Source organism: Aedes albopictus, chromosome 2 (assembly GCF_035046485.1).
Source record: "Aedes albopictus strain Foshan chromosome 2, AalbF5, whole genome shotgun sequence".
Taxonomy (NCBI): Eukaryota; Metazoa; Arthropoda; class Insecta; order Diptera; family Culicidae; genus Aedes; species Aedes albopictus.
This window is the reverse complement of record NC_085137.1, coordinates 191,033,054-191,052,212: the sequence shown is the minus strand read 5'-3', so window position 1 is coordinate 191,052,212 and position 19,159 is coordinate 191,033,054. Positions and strand designations below refer to the sequence as shown.

The 19,159-nt window shown below is 38.1% G+C and overlaps 1 protein-coding gene across 1 annotated transcript in view; it reads left to right on the top strand.

Moving 5' to 3' along the window:
• The first annotated feature begins 7,832 nt into the window (after positions 1–7,832).
• The window catches only part of LOC109408128 (uncharacterized), a 107,564-nt gene continuing 96,237 nt past the window's right edge, over positions 7,833–19,159 (top strand). Inside the window, 1 exon segment of the mRNA XM_062850884.1 lies at positions 7,833–9,805. The gene's annotated coding sequence lies outside the window, so the exon portion shown is untranslated.

The following is a 19,159-nucleotide window of genomic DNA, read 5'->3' as shown; positions in this document are numbered from 1 at the left end:
AGAATTGCGAAACAAGTGTTTATTTTTATGTAAGTTTATGTCATACTGACCAACTTTGCCCAAGACACCAACTTTCTAAGTTATCGGGATTCTGAGATATGAGGTTTTGAAAATTTACTTGCTCACTAGCGCCGCCCAGTGGAGGAATTTCGAACTTCGCAACTCATAGTCAGTAAGTTATTGGCGTACCCAACAACTTTCCCGAAGACACTATCCTTTCAAATTATCAGGGTCTTGAGCTGTCCCATATCGTAACGTTTGCTTTACAACCTGATATGGTTCCTGTAGTGCAATTTAGCATCAAACTGTTGATGGTCCCTCTAGCGGCCAAGTTGCCAACTAATCATATGAACCAAAGTTCTAAATGGTAGATCTTATCAAGCCTTAAAACTTTGCCGAAAAAAGTATTGCGCTAACTCTTAACACACCCGAGATAATAGGCCACACCCCCAAAAAGCCGAAATCCCATAAGATCTTAGTCTCCTATTAAGCGGATTCCTATTGCGCCCCCCCCCCCCTCCCCCCCGCCGGCCCGTGATCTTATAAGAGTCTCGACTGTATTTATAATCAGTTTACCGGCAAAGCTTTATTTAAGAATTGTACAGTTTTCTTGTCATCAGCAACGCTACATTTTCAATCCATTTTTTAGAACTTTTTCAAATCGGTGAGATATCGTGGCACTCAAGTACGTATACCTATCTACATCTGCCGTTTTCATTGAGCGAGAATTACTTAAGCTCGATTCATAAAACGAGTTTCAGAAATCGTTCAACATTTGGGTAGTGTTCAACAATTAACGAATTACCCTATTTTGATTCTATGATTCCAAAGTTATTAACTGTGAGCTTTTTTTACCAATTGACCATTATGTCTTTGTATATCTTGCGACGGGCACTATGTTACTCCATGTTCAGGCAATACTTTATTTACGAAAAGGTCATAGTCCGACCGGACATTGAACACATCATCCTCAAAATGGTCTTGTTTAATCCTGTTGGTGTTATAATTCTCTGTTGGGGTCTTATAAATTGCAAGCACGTACATATTCTTCTTCTTTATGGCACTACGTTCCCACAGGAATTTGGCCTGCCTCTCTTCAACTTAGTGCTCAAACTTCCACAGTTATTAATTGAATGGCTTTCTTTGCCAGCCACATTGGCGTAGCTAGGGGGGTTCCAGGGGTGCCTGGCACCCCCTAGAACAAATTTGGCACCCCCTAGAATTTTTCCTTGACAAGCACCTTAAATTTAAAACTTCACACAATAATTCCAATATTTATTAATGGCACATTTGAACAAAACATGAGCACACCTGGAATTACTTTTATACCTGTTGTACGCGTTTTGGATATTGATAAGAACAATGAACATACTTCTCCATGAATTCCTCCAGAAATACCTCTATCTATTTATACAGTGATTTCTCTAGGCCTTCTTTATGGATTCCTCCCGATATTTCTTCAATAAACTTCCCTTAGGATTGTGCTTCTTGACGGGCTTGTACATACAAGACATTTCTGTAGAGATTGATCCAGTAATTTCTCCGGTGATTTTTCCAGGAATTCTTTCAGAGATTTTATTCAGAGATTCTTCCAGAAATCTCTCATAAAATTCCTCCAAGAGCTTATATTGGTCTTCCTTCGGGAATTGTGGCTAGTACTCCTCAGGCAACTCCTGCTGAGATTCTTCCAGCAATTTCTCTTAGAACTCTTCCAAAAATTCTCACTCTGATACCTTCAGGAATTCTACTAGGGAAGTTATTCTGGAAATTCTTCCGGAAAATCTCCCTGGGATTTATCTAAAAATCCCTTCGGTGATTCTTCCCGAGATTTCTTCAAAGATTTATCCTCCAGAAATTCCGCAAGGGATTTCTCCACCAAATTTTATTAATTCCGCCATGATTTCCATCTGGAATTCTTAAAGCAATTCCCTTTAGAACTCCTTCAGGAAACACTTCTAGGGATTTCTCCTGTAATTCCTCCAGAAATTCCTCCTGCGATTCCATTAGGGATTCCTCCAGTACACTTCTACCGCCTTTTTCAAGGAGAGCTGTAGCTATTCCTCCAGGCATTTGTTAGAGGAACTTAGGATACCCTCGACATTCCTGATTCAAGAATTTCTCTAAAAATTACTTCTATGATACCTCCCGGAATTCTAAGAATTCCTCCAGATATTCCAACTGGGATTGCTCAAGCAACTCCTGAGGTTCTTCCAGCTATTCTTCCTCCAGAAATTCTAATTGTGATACTTCTGAAATTATGCTACGGATTCGTCTAGAGCTTTTTCCTGTTTTTTTTTGCTGAGATCTTACCAGGTAATCTTCCTGGAATTCTTGTAGAAATTCCTTTGAATGTTCTACCAGGGATTTCTCCAAGGATTCATCCAGGAATTCCTCTAGAGAATTTATCCAAAGATTCCTCTAGAAATTTGTCATGGAATTCCTTCAGAAACTCCTTTTGGCCTTCCTCCAAGAATATTTCAAACAATTCCTCCTGCGGATCTTCCAGTAATTCCTCCAGAAGTTCTTACTATGATATGTCCAGAAATTCTTCTAGTGTTCCCTATATGAATTTATCCTAGCATTATGACTGAAATTCTTCCGGGAAATGTTCTTGAGATTCTTTCAGAAATTCCTCCTTTGATTCCTTCATGGCCTTCTTAACATTTTTTTCCAGAATACCTCTACCGGTTCTTGCAGGGGCTTCTCTAAGTTTTTCAAGGATTTTTCTTTAGATTCCCCCAGGCATTCCTGATGGGGTTTCTCTAGAAATTCCTGTATATTTTTCTCCAGCAATTCCTCCACGGATTTCTGCTGAGATTTCTACAATGATTCATTCCAGAATGCTTCTAAGAAAACTTCCTGAGGTTTTTCTGTGATGTCTTCAGAAGCTTTCCGGTGACTCCTCCAGGAATTTTTATCCAAAATATTTTATCCAAGGATTCTCTCATAACTTCCTCATAGTTTTTTTTTTTTTTTTCAAGAAACTCCTCTTGGCCTACCTCCAGGAATTTCAGCTGGATTTCTCAAGCTATTTCTGCTGTAATTCTACACGCAGAAAAATAAATTGTAAACACAATTAAATTCTAGTTCAATCAATTTTTCAGTTTACTATGGCGACAAACTGATTTCTAGTTTAAACTGAACTGAACTGTTTGATAATACAAATATTTTCATTTGTCGGAATTTTTGACAGTTTGTTAAAACAAACAGAGATATGGTATTTTCAACATGAAATAATGGATTGATTCAAACGATTGCACTTTTGCCACTAACAAACCCGGAATGTGATTGTGTTGGTGACGGCAGCAGCTGCGGCAGTTCGGAAATCTATTTTTAGAGCGTCGGTAAGCGGATGGGGAGGACAACGACTAAAAAAGACAAAAAAGGCGAAACCGATCAACTTTTTGTGGATGCTGTCGTGAGTACCTGCGCGTTATCCCTCACGGCCAAAGCTGCACTTGGAAGTTGGCGTGATGGATTTGCTACACCTTCTTCGTTGTGGCGATGTTGGGGTAAACATTTTATAGATGTGTGAGTGCTTTCGGACCATGTTTATGGTTTTTATTTTGTTGAAACAAATGAAATTTTGACATTATATGAAATGATGGTAATCGGTTGTTTTTATCGATAAACTCTAAATGAAAACAATTAAATTTAACTTTGGAATAAGTAAATTCTCAGTTTAAAAATCAACCATGCGTTTTATTGTTTTTAACAAGCGCCATTTTTCTGTTTGTAGGACTCCTCCAGAAATTCATACTATAATACATCTCCGAATTCTTCTAGGGATTTTTCTAAGAATTTCTACAGGGATTCCTTCAAAAACTTACTGGGATTATTCAAGGAAATCTTCCTAGGAGCCTTGCAGAAGTACCTTCGGTGTTCCTTCCTAGAAATCATAAAGGGGTTTTTCCTGGGATTTCTCCAAAAATTTCTCATTGGAATCCTCCAGGCACTCCTCTTGACTTTCATCCAGAAACTCCTTCTGGGATTCCATAAGCGATTCCTGCTGCTTCTAATGTTTCAGGCATGCATCCTAGGTCTCCTCCAGAATTCCTTATTGAGATACCTGCGGGAATCCCACTAGGGGTTTCTCCAGGCATTCTTGCTGAGATTCTTCTAGGAATTTTTCCTCAACCAAGAATTCCTTTAGAGTTTTTAATCATGGATTACTCTAGAAATTAATCATGCTATTACTCCTGGAACTCCTCTTGGCCTTCTTCAAAAAATTCCACTGTAGGAATCCCAACACAAATCTCTGTAGGTATTTCTTAACGAATTTTAAGAATAATTGGAATTTCCAGTGAAATCCTAGGAGGTATTACTAGACAAATCTCTAGTGAAATCCTATAGGAATGAACGGGAAAACCTAATTGACTAGAAGGCACCGAATGTCGATAATTGAAAAATTGAGAGATAAATTTGTGAAAAAAATCGCGTTCTGATGGGATTCGAAAGCACGACTCCTTATTCGCTAGACCACAGTACAGTCGGGACCTGCTCGATGAGCCACAACCTCCACCCAACCAACGAATTCAACCAGCAGCATAAAATTTCTTGAGGAGCGTGCGCATTGTTTTTTTTAACCATGTTTAAGTTGGAAGTAAAAAGTAAAATTTTGTAAATTTTTCAGTTTGTTTCACATTCAGAACAAAACTGATACGTTTTGCAAGATACATATATGGCCAATGCGAGAATTAATTAGCTTCACCCATTTTTAGTCGGTGAATTGAATATAGATAATTATGAAAGCACCCGGACCGAAGTGCAAGTACATAACGCTTTCAATAATGATCGACAAAATAAAGATTACCGGTTAAGCGGAAAGGGAAATAACGTCCCGGGTACATGCTGCTATAGCATTTATATTATACCAATCAAAATAAAATCTAATTTGGCAACTACTTTTACCCGCAGGCAAAACGCGCGAGATTCATTTTCATTTATTTAGTTAACATCAAATTCATGATAATACTGAATCAACAATTTGCCGCCATAATGCTCGATTTGCAGCTGCAGCTCTCCAACATCGGTCACGCCCAACACTCGCCAGATCATGCTTCACCTGGTCCGCCCACGCGAGATAGTCGCCTTAGAAAAGAAGTTTGTTTTCAAATTTTAGATGTTTTGCATTTGTTAATGTAGTGACGATGTATTATGTATTATGTAGGGTGACGATGGGTATTATCGGCAGGTTTGTTCTCTTCGTCATGGGGGGTTTTTGTGGGCCGAATTGTTTGAAATTGGGGCACATAACTCAGCTTGGTTGGAAAGGATTTGAGGCCAACTCTGAGACCTACAGGCTCCAAACAACCCTTCATGACGAAGAGAACAAAACTGCCGAGAATACGTAAGTTCCTATTGTTTTTTTATAAAGAAATATGAAAAGAATTTTTTTTCGATTATCGGTACAGTTTAAGACATCAAAAACTCATTTGCTAGCCCCTCGTAATTATACATTGGTTGATTTTCAGTTTGACATTGAATTATGACATCCAGGTGCTTTTTAGTTGGCTGACAGCTCAACTAACGGGGCCCAACTAAAAAGCCACCCAACTATTAAACCCCCAACCAGCGGGTCCCGACTGTATAGTCATTTATTAGAGGGTTCCTTCGGCAAGTATTTTTTTTTTTAATTTCTGTGGTAGTCTTTAATCAGCAATTTCTTTGGATTTTTTATTTCTTTAATTTCAAAGGCTATTCTTCTGTAATCATTTCAGCAATTTCTTTTTTAGTTATTTTGCAATTTTCTCAGGCAATTTTAACGTGATTACTTTTGCTATTCATTAATTTAATTGTATTCATATATATTGCTTCCGTAAACTGCCGAACTGAAAATTGCCGAAATATATTCTATAAAAATTTCCCTAAACATTTACAAAAAAAAATCGAAGAAATTCTCAAAGAATTTTCCGGAATCATCAAGGGAATTTCTGAAGAAATTTAAGAAGGATTCCAAAAGTAATCGCCGTAGAATTACCGTGACAGAAATTTGGCGAATGGATTTGCAAAGGAATTACCGAAGAAGTTCCCAAAGTAATAATCGAAGTTTCCTAAATTTCCAATAGAATTGCTGATGAAATTCCTAAAGAAATTTATCAATGCAAGTATCTTCGGTATTGCCGAAGATAGTTCGAAATCATCTGCTGCAGCAATTCCTTTCATAATTACTGTAGAAATTGTCTAAAGAATTATCATTAAAATTATAAAAGCGATTTATAAAAGAATTTTTGAAGGAGTTCTCGAAGGAATTGACGAAGGAGTACTGAATAGTATAGATAATAAAAGTCCAAAAAATCGACGAAAATCCCAAAAAAAAGTAGAATTACTTGCCGAAGAGATTTCCAAAAAAAAATGCGAGGAAGTTCTCAGAGTCATTGTCGAATGAATTACCAAAGGCTTCACTAAAAGAATTCCCAAAGAAATTACCTGAAGAGTAATTGGAGAATTTTAAAATGCAAATATCAATAAAACTGCTGACATTAACAAAACAATGCTTGAAATACTATTAAAAAATTGGCAAAGGAACTCCCGAGAGGACATTTCGAATGAAATAAAAAAGTCATAAAAACTGCTAACGGAATTGCCAAAGAAATTTCCAAAATAATTGCCAATGAAATTTTCAATGGAGGCGTGAAGGGCGCTTAGTACCAAATTCCAAACATATTACCAAATAAATTCTTAAAAAAATTGCTGAAGAGAATCCGAAAATAAAACCGAAGAAATTTACCTAACCCAAAGAAATTACTGACAGATTACCAAAAGAAGTCTCAATTTATATAAATTGCTAAACAATTTCCAAATAAATTGACGGAAATATTTCCTGCGGAATTACCAAAAGAATGTTCTGCCGAGAACACAAATTTCTTATGTTATACGTATAAACCAGAATCGATTATCCGAAATGTACGGAGCTGAAATTTTGACTGATTACTACAATGTTGGTTTTACGTAAGTCAAAATTTCAGCTTTATACACCATTCCCATAGCCAGATATAATATCAATCCAGTCGAACTTGGAATTTGGTGCGAGCATTAGAATCTCGAAGAGAAAAATCGAAGTTTGCTCGCACCAAACTCCAAGTGTAAACTGGATTGATAATATGTTCGTTATGCTTTAGAACGGAACTATAATACAAGTTACACGCAAATTTGTGGATATTTTATAATAGTTTCCGAGATTTACACTTCTAACAACTGCTCTGAAAATATATTTTACGGACCTGATTGTTTTCTATCCTCAAAACTAAGAGGTTGTCGCGATAATTGTTAAGTTCAAACTGAAAATGCAAATTCCTTGTATTATATGCAAACAAGTTTTCAAACCTCACATGGCGGATAAAGTGTTAAATCAGTACAACGGTTTGGATTTTCCAAAAAAAAACTGTTCTTTATAATACAACGCGTTTAAATTTACGGGCTAATTTTTCCCGCGGCGCAGTACATATATCGTTATACTAAGAAATTGAGGATGGATCGGTATTGCCCTTTTCAAAAAAAAACAAAACAACCTGGAAGCCACTGAAACTGGCAACCCCTAGGCACCCCCTAGGAAAAAATCCTAGATACGCCAATGGCCAGCCATTACATGAGTTTGTTTCATGTAAGGCACAACGATACATAATACCCAGGGAGTCAAAAAAATGTTTACAACCGGAACGGGAAACGAACCCGCCGTCTTCGAATTGGCGATGCATAGCCTTAACCACTAACTGGAGACCCAAATTTGTATTAAACAATCAATCAAACTAATTGTATCTTTGTAGTTCAATTATGACGAAGATAAGCACCAACAAAAAATGCACATCGACCCTCTCAGCTTGAGCGGGAAAATTCAAAACAGAGAATGAGTGCCTCTTATCGAATCGATCAAGACAATTTTCTCTCACCCACAACCACGCGGTCCCGCGAGTATCGGATTTTTCCATCTCAACCATACTCACCGCAACGATCGCGCGCGCGCCCGCACCAATCGTGAGTGCTTCAAACCCATCATGACGACGACGACGACGACAACGAAGGTTTCAAGTTCCATCGAAAGACACCACAATCGGATGGCAAAATTTAATTCATTTTCAACCCATCCAGCCAATCAGTCGTTCCGCGACAGCTAAACACTACGCAAGCATTCGACAGCGGGTTCGTCGCCTTGTTCGTTCAGAGTGAAGTCTCTTTCTGAGGAGAAGTCGTTTTTTTTTTTCCTGTGTCGATCGGAAGAAGTTGCTGGCAAAGGATTTCGCATCAAGTGTGATAAAAGATAATATATTTTAAAAGGGGGAAAAGAGTTTTTGAATTGGCATCCATCAGGAAAGCATAACGATCACGCAGCCAACATTTATGGGTCCATATTTTGCGTGCCCTCGGTGATTAACGATAAAGAAAGGTGGAAGTACTGTGTGTGTAGTGTGCGAGGGCTGCGTTTTGTGCTGTGCCATTGTGTCCAAGTGATCCCGTCGAGCCGTGCCGGGAGGAGAGTCACGCCGAAACAAAAGTGGAAGTGAACAAACAGAAAAAAAAAACGAGCCAACATTATATAGCATAAATATTAATACACAAAACGCGCAACGACGGCTGCACGACAAAGAGCCCCCCGAGCCCAGAAAATCGAAAAATAAAAAGATCGTGAAAAGTGAGAATCCAAAAGATTAAACTGTCCGCCGAAAAGCCTTGGCCACTAGGTTGGTCCAAAATTCATGGGATCGCGAAATCAAAAGCTTGATGTAGTTCTAAGAGCACCTAGTAGTAGTTCATGCAAGTTTCTTATTACTCGGATAATCAAGATAACTGGACATATCTGAAGTTTGTGTGGGAAAATTCCATGTCATACACAGAACAGTGAAAATTTGAAGTTGTACTAGGTATCGCAACCAACAGATTTTATCCGAGTAGTATTTTAGAAGCATGACTTTTTCTTAAAAATTTCTTCAGGACTTTCAAGAAATTTTATGATTGCCAATAGTTTGTTCCAAATCTCTTAAAATCTGTTATCAATATATTATCGGATTATAACACCATTTACCATAAGATAACATTATTTTCTTCAGCAAAGGCATTTTCTCTCATAAGAGCCGTGAAGGAATTAGTTCATGTGAAAAATTTTCTCTTCCCATGTGATTTATGATTACTGCTACACATACTACAGGCCGGTTATACAATGAATTTGCTTAGTCCGTTAGAGCCGAAAAAACTTCAAGAAACTATACTAAACAATTAAACTCTTTAAAACTGCAACAAAGTTGTTGCAAGTTTCTGAAATTTCATATCCCTCCCAAAAGTTTGGACCACCCTTCTGGCCACCGACGACAATCGATCGGGCATCATCGATCCCGCGCCGACTCCCCAGAGAAGAAGGAACAAAACCCGTGTAGCGGAGCAGCGCCGTGTGAGTCGAAGTCAACGACGACGACGACGACGACGGACGACAACGACAACGGCCGAAGAAAAAGAAGCTTATTAATATATTAATTTCGTTTTGATTGATATGTTGTGTGTTGAATGAAAACATAAAAACGTGAAAGAAAGCAAAAGCCCCCAGAGCAAGGCAGGGCCAAGAGGGGAACACTAGGGTGTGCAGTGCGAGAGGGTGTGGTGCTGTTCGGTGTTGTGCCTCCAGTCCCAGAGTCCAATCCAGTCCAGTCGGGAAGATCGATCGGATTGAACTCGCAGGGGGTTTGTGCCGCGGGGAGAACTTTTGCGTGGTGTCCAAAAACGGTCGTGTGAGTGAGCTTCCCTTACTCTTGGGGGTTTGTTGCCGGTTAGCGGAGCCTACCCTTCCTGGATTCGGAAATTTGGCGTCGAGCATCGGGTAAGTTTTTGAATTGTGTATGCTGGGGTGTCTCGAAGTAACTGCGTTAAAAGGCAGATCTTTACGAAATGGAAATTTCCATAATTTCTTTGGGTGTGCCTACTTTACGATGAACCGATGCAGAAATAGTCAATTGCCATGGAATCTTTCAGCTCATAACTAACGCTACAGATATTTAGTAAAAGAAGGAATCCATTAGGAACTTTTGCATTATAAGTTTTTTTTTAATTAAAACTGAATAACTTAAATAAAAAAATACTATACAGGGTGTTGGGTTCCTGAGTGAAAACTGTTAAGAGGGTGATAAAGGACCATAAATGATGAAAAAAATGTTTTACGCATATGGTCAAATCTCAACCATTGCGTAGTTATTGAACCTTCCATGTTTTTGACTATTACTGCCTGAACTGGCTACAACTTTAAAAAGGTCAAATTTAGTTTTTTACCCTTATTCGAAAGATTATTGGATTTTCTATCAAATGGCATCTTTGAATCGATTGGTTGAGTTAAATAACTAAGTATTCTAGAGCAAATAGCTCAAAAGTAGTGTGTTTTAATTTGTTTTGGTCAATTAGCTTTGAAAAATGCGTAGTAAATTAAAATGCTTTCCTAGGCAAAGTTGTGATCCCTGTTTCACTCTACAATTCGTTCTTTGACACCAAACTTCTAGCTATTATCGTTTTCTTGCAATTTTGAATTAAACGTGCTGCATAGTGCACAAAAAAGTTCTTACCTTGACTGTAGCAAATTTATGATCTGAAATCGAAATTGCAAGAAAACCGATAAGAGATAGAAGTTTGATGTTAAAAAACTAATTGTAGAGTGAAACAGCGGCCACAACTTTGTCTACGAAAGCATTTTTATTTACTACGCATTTTTCAAAGATAATTGGCAAAAGCAAATTAAAACACACTACTTTTGAGCAATTGCTCTAGAAAACTTAGTTATTTAACTAAACCAATCGACTCAAAGATAGAACTTACCAGTCTTTGAAAAGTTAGTACATACATTGATCCCCTGGAGCAGACCTGGTGTGATGGTTAGAATACTTAACTATCACGCCGAGGACCTGGGATCGAATCCCACTCCTGACAAACTCGCAAAATGTGAGTTCTTCCTTCGGAAGGAAAGTAAAGAATGGGTCCCGAGATGAACCAGCCTAGGGCTAAAAATCTCGTTAATACAGATCCCTAACGTAATTGTTAGATCACATACCCAGACAACCAATTTGCACGTATAATGAAGTTTATGTTCATGTTATACGTACTTTTATGCGTTAAAGTTACATCGCATAAGATGCAGCAAAAGTGATTTATGCGTACAAAAGTGGAGGCACTATACGTGCAAGGACGGAATAGTAATAACGCTATATGGCTTGAAGCGATATCTTATGCGATGCACCGTGTGCACTATTGCGACGTAATTCAGCATCTTATGCGACTTAATAATATTTAAAAAAATACATTCTTGTCAGCTCGATATCGAACTAATGACCTGTGGATTGTCGAGCCGCACTTCACACACAACACCAAACGCTACTTATGAAACAAGCTGATTAATTATTATGATATTCTAACTCACCTCATTGTTTGTTGGAATGCACTTGGTTCACTTGCGCTGTACGTGGATGGTAGGCTGAAACGACGAAGCACCATTTCTCGCACAGTTTTCACTGCCCCTCTAGCCAGAGAGGGGCGCCTCCCATTGTTGATTATCAGGCCAACAAAACAAATAATGATGACTTTGCAACCATAATTCTGGTTTTTCATTTACTGGTAGCTTTTTGGTACTGCATCCACAGTTCAACAGAAACTCTTTAATTGTTATCACATATCTAATCGCATTATGTCAACATAAACGCTTCTAGCTTATGCGAAATTGTATGAACACTTTAACGACTTTATTTGTACTTTTATGCGATATCATCCATACATCAATGCGAGATAAACTGACACAACAAGAAAAGTTCCAAGTGAAGTCGTATAATCATCGCAGTACGCAATTATGCGAATTCATTTAATAGTTTGCGAGTTTGCTCGCACACTTTTGCGAATAAGTAAAGTTCATCGCAATAAAACATCAGAATATTTTCCACTACGATGTACTCATACCTTATAAAAGTTGATTTGTATGATGACTTTACCTGATACATCGTAATAAGTTCAAAAAACAACATCATATGCGATGAAAATTGTCAGTCAGCCGTACATATATGCGATAGTGACTAAAAATAGTACTTCATACGATGAACAGCGTGGTTTCTTATACAACTCCTGGTTGTCTGGGTAATTACATCACTCTCCACACAATTACACAACAGTGGATCACACGCTTTGACCACTTGTTCTATTTCCGATGGATTTTGAAACGCTGATTTCGAATCTGACTTCGGAACTGTGGTAACACGTAAAGTTTTAAAAAAAAAGTGCTTTATTCTTAAACCCATATTTCATATTTTCATAATAAATAATTCAATTTAATTCGCTTTATTTTAGAGACTTTCAGCCTTGGGCTGGTTCATCTCTTTAATAAATAATATATTACTTTTATTATTTTAACTTTTAAATCCTGTCATCAAAATAAATATTTGTATTTGAAAGATTTTAATCTGCTGATTCGAGATCTTAACCCATGTCCAGTATTCGAGAAAACAGAATTTTGTTTTCAGTTCTCCGCGTATTCATGTAAAATATAAATTTTTACTGTATTTTTTTTTAATTTAACATATTTTCATTGAATTACACAATTGTATTTAATAGATCGTATATAACAGATTGTATTTAATTTATCCTTTGCTTCCTTATCTAACCCTAAAAATGCTGTAATACATACTGTTTTCTTCAAGCTGGGTTTTATTTACAAAATTTAAAACCCTCATTGAAAATAAACATGTTTTTTCATAATTGAAAATCCTTCGGGATTCCTCTTGGAATTGCTTTCAAGCTCCCTCGTTGGGTTTCTTCGGGAACTCCTCCAGGGATTCCTTCAGGAACTGCTACAGGGATTGCTCCAAGAGTTCCTCTTCATACTCTTTTTGGGATTTTCTCCGGAATTTCATCAATTTCTTCAATTACTCCATCATGAGATTTCTTCAGAAACTCCTTGTAGAATTCACTCAGAAATGAATCTTGGATTTCTACAGGAATTCTTCCTAGGATTCTTCTAAGAATTCAATAAGGGGTTCCTTCAGAAATTCCTCCAAGAATTCCTCTGAGAATGGATTTCGCTAAAAATTATCACAGGGATTCGACCTGAAATTCCTCTAGGAATTTCTCTGGGATTTTTTTCAGATATTTTACCAGGGATCCCTTTTAGGATTCTCCCAGAGATTCCTCCCTCCAGAAATTTCTCCACAAATTCCTCCTGACATTGTTCTCGGGGAATTTATCTAGGAATTTCTTCAGAAATTTCTCCAGGGATTCCTCCAAGAATTCCTCTAGAGATTCCTCCAGGGATTTCTACAAGAAATCCTGTAGGCATTTCTATTGGAGCTCCGCCAGGAATTTGTCCAGAAGATCCTCCAGGTATTTCTCCTTAGGTTCCTCCAGAAATTGCTTCAGGGATTCCTCCAGCGATTTTTCCAAAAAGTTCTCCAGGAATTCTTCCAAGAATTCGTTCAGAAATTTCTCTACGTATTTCTCCAGAAATTTCTCTACGGATTCCTCCAGGAATTCCTCAAGATGTTTCTTCTTCAGGGAATATGCTCCAAGCATTCATCCAGGGAGTCCTCCAGGAAATTCTCCTGGAATTCCTCCAGGGATTCCTTCGGGGTTTACTTCAAGAATTTCTTTAGGAATTCCTCCACGGATTCATCCATGAATTCATTCAGAGACGGTTCGATATATAAAGTTTTACTCCAAACATATCATTTTATGGTTTTGCAACATTTTAAAATATCGAATCGATGTGACAACATCGATTCAAAGCTTCCGATTAAATCGGTCAAGCGATTCCGCTAGACCGATTCGTATAGATTCACAAAAATTGATGTCTCAGCCAAACTTGCTTAATGCTATTGCACGTACAGTTTTTTTTTATTTTACTCGCTCACCAGGTTGTAGGTCAACAGGCCGAGAGGTCAAAAGGTCGAATAAAAAAAATCAACTTGGATGAAAGGTCGAAATGACAGAAGGTCGAAGTTGAAGGTCGAAGAGTAGAAAGGTTGAAAAGTCTTGCAACTCTTCAACTTAATGTTTGTTTAGCTCTTTTGAAGCTATTAAATGAAAGGCTTTCATAGCCTTAGCATTCGAATCTTTGGTTTGGTTTTTTGTTAAAAGTTGGCGTTTATATGGAACTAATTTATTGTAGAACGTAACATTCTTTTGAATAATGGCGGTTCTTTCGAGTTACATTTATACAACTTTTAACGTGATTATTATAGCTTTTCTTAAGGACAAGCTCTTTAGGATCCCAAGACGGCTGGCACAATGACCGACTTTCGCACACAGATCGAAAAAAGAGTGTAACATTCTGTGACATATGATGCACATGTTTGGAGCGTGGGATATCACAGAAGTTTACATGACATATCATGTAAATGTCATAAAATAGCATGTAAACTTCCATTATATGTCATGTAATTTCGCATGACTCTGAGTGATTACATGACATATAACACAAATTTACAATATATATCATGTAAACCATCATAACACTAAATTTACTTGACTAAAATGAAGTTTACATGACGTGTAAATCTCATTATTTTTATCTGTGCATCTATTTACGATTTCATGTGCACAAATCTCATTATAAAACTAAACCAGCGCACCGGATCTTGAAGCAGAGCCGTTTTCTCCTTCAAACGAAGGAGCTCATGTGTTGTGGTTGGGCTCTCGGGATCACGCTCTAACATTTTGTTCATTTTGTTTACATCAGATTGATGGTTGGAAAGACGCTTTATTGAGTCAGTTGTAGTGAACCCAACGTAGTTTGCATCACAGTTGCTGCATGGAACCCTGTAGATGATATTACGTCACGGCAGAATGTGCTAGAAGCAGTTTCATGATTATCTTCTACCTTCTAATTCAGTGAACTAGCCGAGAGATGAAGTCCATGACTCTGAATTATCGGATCAGTGTATGAATCCACGCCAATATATTACACCATGTCCAATAATTTGTAAGAAGGATCCTGCTAGGGGTCCTTAAATTCTTGGCTTTAGCGCCAGACGACGGAGTTTTTTATTAGTTTATGAGAAATTTGACCTAACTTACTACGTGTTGTAATTTTAGATTTTAGATTTAGAGATGATCAGATTTTGAGAAAAAACAGCAGTGATGAAACACATTATCGAAAATAATCATATGTTCAACACCACACAACCAAAAATCCTGGATAGAACAAACAGAACCGAAAAATCACCTATACTAGAAGTGTGTCATATTGTCAGTAGGTCCATCACAGTTAACCACCGTACCGATGTCGATGGTCTAAGCACGACGTATACCGGACTTCTACACTCTATTAAAAAGTCCAATAGTCGAAAACGACACACCACCACCACTATAGAACAAATATCAGCAGAACAAACAAAACTAAGAATGCACACTTAAATAACCAATACCTCCCCTAAAGAAAAATTTCCACAATTTCAAAACAGTCGTTACCAGTACACAGTGAATGAAACAAAATTAAAAATCTAAAATTACAACACGTAGTAAGTTAGGTGAAGTTCTTTTAAACCAATCAAATTACATCCCACGTTTTCTACAACACAGTACATGAAAAGCAACTGTTGATACCCGCAGCGGACGATTTATTATACATTTTTATTATTCGCCTTTGCTCGGGTAGACACCAGTGAGATTTTATCAATGTTTATATGTTAAATGTTAAATGTTAAAATACATGTTTTTAGCAACCCAGGGCCAAATCTCTAGGCCGAAACGTCGGGAATGTAGATAAAAATCGTTCTTGATTCGAAGATAGAGAAAGCCATTTCCCTTTCCTTGGAATAAATTTAAAAAGAGCCGTCTGAGTTTTAGGATTAACGAACTCCGTGAAAAATCATACAGGTATCCAAAAAAAGCCTTCTTGAAAAATTTTCAGGTTAACCAAGTGGAATCGAACGTTATTGCTTGAAAGGATCTCAAAAATATACTTGAAAGAATCATTTCACCTAAAAGTTGTTCTTTAGGAATTACAAGAGCTTCCTCGAGGTATTCCAGGACAACTACAGGGTCGAAGTGGTAAGCGCGCAGGTATTTAATAACACTACACCCCAAAACCGATCAACACTAAAGGGCATAATTTCCAGACTACACCAAAAATGTGTAACCCTTTCACCTTCACAAAAATCAACTCCTGCGTCCACAAAATCGTGGGATTTGCAATAAATGTGTACGGTAATCTATCTAGGTTTATTAGTGACCTTGGTAAACAAACAAATATCGAAATTTCGCATCTAGAAGAGTGTACGAGCTGTTTTTGTGAATGTGTTACTGTTACACATTTTTGGTGCAGCCTGAAAATTATGCACTTATGAGTAGGTCTTACACATTCTAGGTGCTGAGCGGTCTTAGCGTGTATGCTTCGGCAGACGCGTTCGATTTCGGGAACTTATTGTTAAGGAAATTTCCTTGACTTCTTTAGGTATAGAGTATCTTTGTACCTGCCTCACGATATGTACATGCAAAACGGCCATTGTCAGAGATAGCTCCTATTCAATTAATGTGGAAGTGCTCGTTGAACAACAATTTGAGAAGCAGGCTTTATGTTCTTTTGATTTCTCAATGGCAATTGGCAGCTTAAAGTTTTCTGGTGATTTTGTAATCAGCCATGTGTTCATAGGACATTGAAAATCAAATGGAGACGCATGGTTGCTAGTGCCTATGCTATTCATGCTGAGTAGCATCTTATTCCATGGCAGATGGCCTTCTTGCGCACCACTTCCGTTTTACGAACCAACTTTAAAATCGATAAAATGCATAAGTTTCGTGAATGTTTTCGCTGAATACTATAAAGGTAGGGTAACCTGGGGTAATACGCACCCCCGGGGTAAAACACCCTCACGCTATTTCATTATATAAGTAAAGTTCCATTCGATGCAAGCAAACTAGACGTAAAACTGAGCCGGACAAGCCCAAGAATGCAAAGAATATTCGAATGAAAAGCGTGGAAAACGATGATTTTCCACATTTGGAAAGATTGACTAATTTGAAGCGCACGCAATTTAAGCAATTGCGCGCTGATTATATGGAATCAACCTATTAACTACCATCCGCCTTCTACACCTTCCATTTGCTGCCGTGAATAGTAAGATGGAGCCGCCTGGTATCTCATTAGAATTCAAAGCGGAAAATGCCAGAGGTCATATTGCCCCACCTCAAGGTGCGTTTTGCCCCCAACAGTTTTCAGCACCCAAAACATAACACTTTTTTAAATTGATAATTTGATTCGGTAAAATTGATATCACGTGGACCAAAAGTTGGCGTCTCTTAGTAAAATAAGTAAACTAACTTTCAAAACGTAAGACACCCATAAAATCGTCTTAATCTCAGCTATAGGGCCACGTTTGCTTAGGGGGCGCATATTACCCCACCTTCCCCTATATGACAAAACATTAACATTTTCCACCAACACTAGTACCACCCTACGGTCCGAAATACCCCAATAAAAAAAAAGCATAAATAACGTCACCTCTGCTTGACAATTGACAACCGAGCCCCCGATGGATGGGAGTGATACAGTCCACAGTAACCCCACCAGACCAATCGGTCCCAGAAAGGAAGAAAGCAAGCAAGAGGACGTCCAAAAGAAAACGAGTTATCTGTTTTACTTACGACATCCCTCAACAACATCCAAGCCCAATATTTTGGCTTTTCGGTCAAGTTCAAAGCGATTTTAATCGCCGCGTACACACAAATACACGAGTGCCTTTCAATCGGCAACAAGTTTATTAAATTATCTGCAAAGTTGACTACGCGCTGTGATCAGAAATGATGATTTGCAGACCCACGGAAAGAGCGAAGAGGACTGAAGAATTACTATAAAACTCCAATGGGAATGAATGATCAACAATACAACAACAAACAACGAAAGCAAAATCCTTTTACATGATTTATGCTTAGAAGTACAAAAGGATTAGAAAATATATAATGACTGTGGGTCAAGAATGCGCAAATGATACATTCTATTAACTTAGTACCTGTGTGGTGTGAAGAATGATTAGTGATATTCCCCTTGCGTGTCCTTCCCCTAGTAAGCATCGGTGACAGCAATCATCATGACGAGACAGCGAGTGTAGTGCTGCCTCATTCAATGTGAATATTGCGCAACCCACTATTAACAATCCGTTTCCGCCATTCTTAGCTAACTGCAGTAGAATCACTTGGAATGATACGGGACCTCGCAATACAGGCGACTGGCTCCGCCAAAGCTCCACTCCTCAATGAGGCAGCAACACACTCGCTGTTTCGTCATGATGATTGCTGTCACCGATGCTTACTAGGGGGAGGACACGCAAGGGGAATATCACTAATAATTCTTCACACCCCACAGTACCAATGTCTAAAATAAAACTATAAGGAAAAATAGTCATATTAACTTGACTTGTAGAGCATCAGCGCCTGAAAGAGAATTACGATAATACATGTACGTGTCATTGTAGTTTTATCATATCTACTGTCTGTCACTAGTTATCACCAGGTTGTAGGCTCCGAAACATAATAGCGTTGCATAATTGCGTATCGTGTGAAGTTAATGTCTGACACTATGTCTGAACTCTAATTTTCCATTCACTCAGTTTGACTAATAAGGGTTATAAAAACTAGGCCACGCGGCCACAAAATTTGAATTACGAGCCCATGATTGTCTTACATCAGTTATCACTACTGGTGCGCATGCTTTGCCATTGCGGTCGGCACCACCCGAAGTGCGCTGCCAGCCAGCTTAAGATTACCAACTCTACATCTAATAACTTCTCCAGTGCTCTTAATTGCAGTGGGTGTTGCATAATGGTTGGGCTATCTATCTTAAAATGTGGAAGGTGGGTGAAGAGAAAAATCAATTAACTTGTCACCGATTTTGACTTGAAGAGTATAAAGCTGGTAAGCGACATGATAGCTAGGTCGATATCTAAGCTATGTTAGCATGCTTTTGGGATTTGTTGTGTTGTGCAGGTAGGTGAAAATTGGTTTGATGCATTCCGTTTTAGTATGGGAAATTTAGCCAATGAGGATGATATACAGTGTAGGCACTGGGCTTTAGGAAATATGCACGAACTTTTCAGGAGAGTTTCAGAATCATTTTAGAGGAGCTTCGAAAGGCTCATTACAAATAGTAGGAAAATTCATTGACATTGTTAGGTGCAGAACTTACCTTAACGATCAGGCTAAGGCCTGGAAGGCCTCT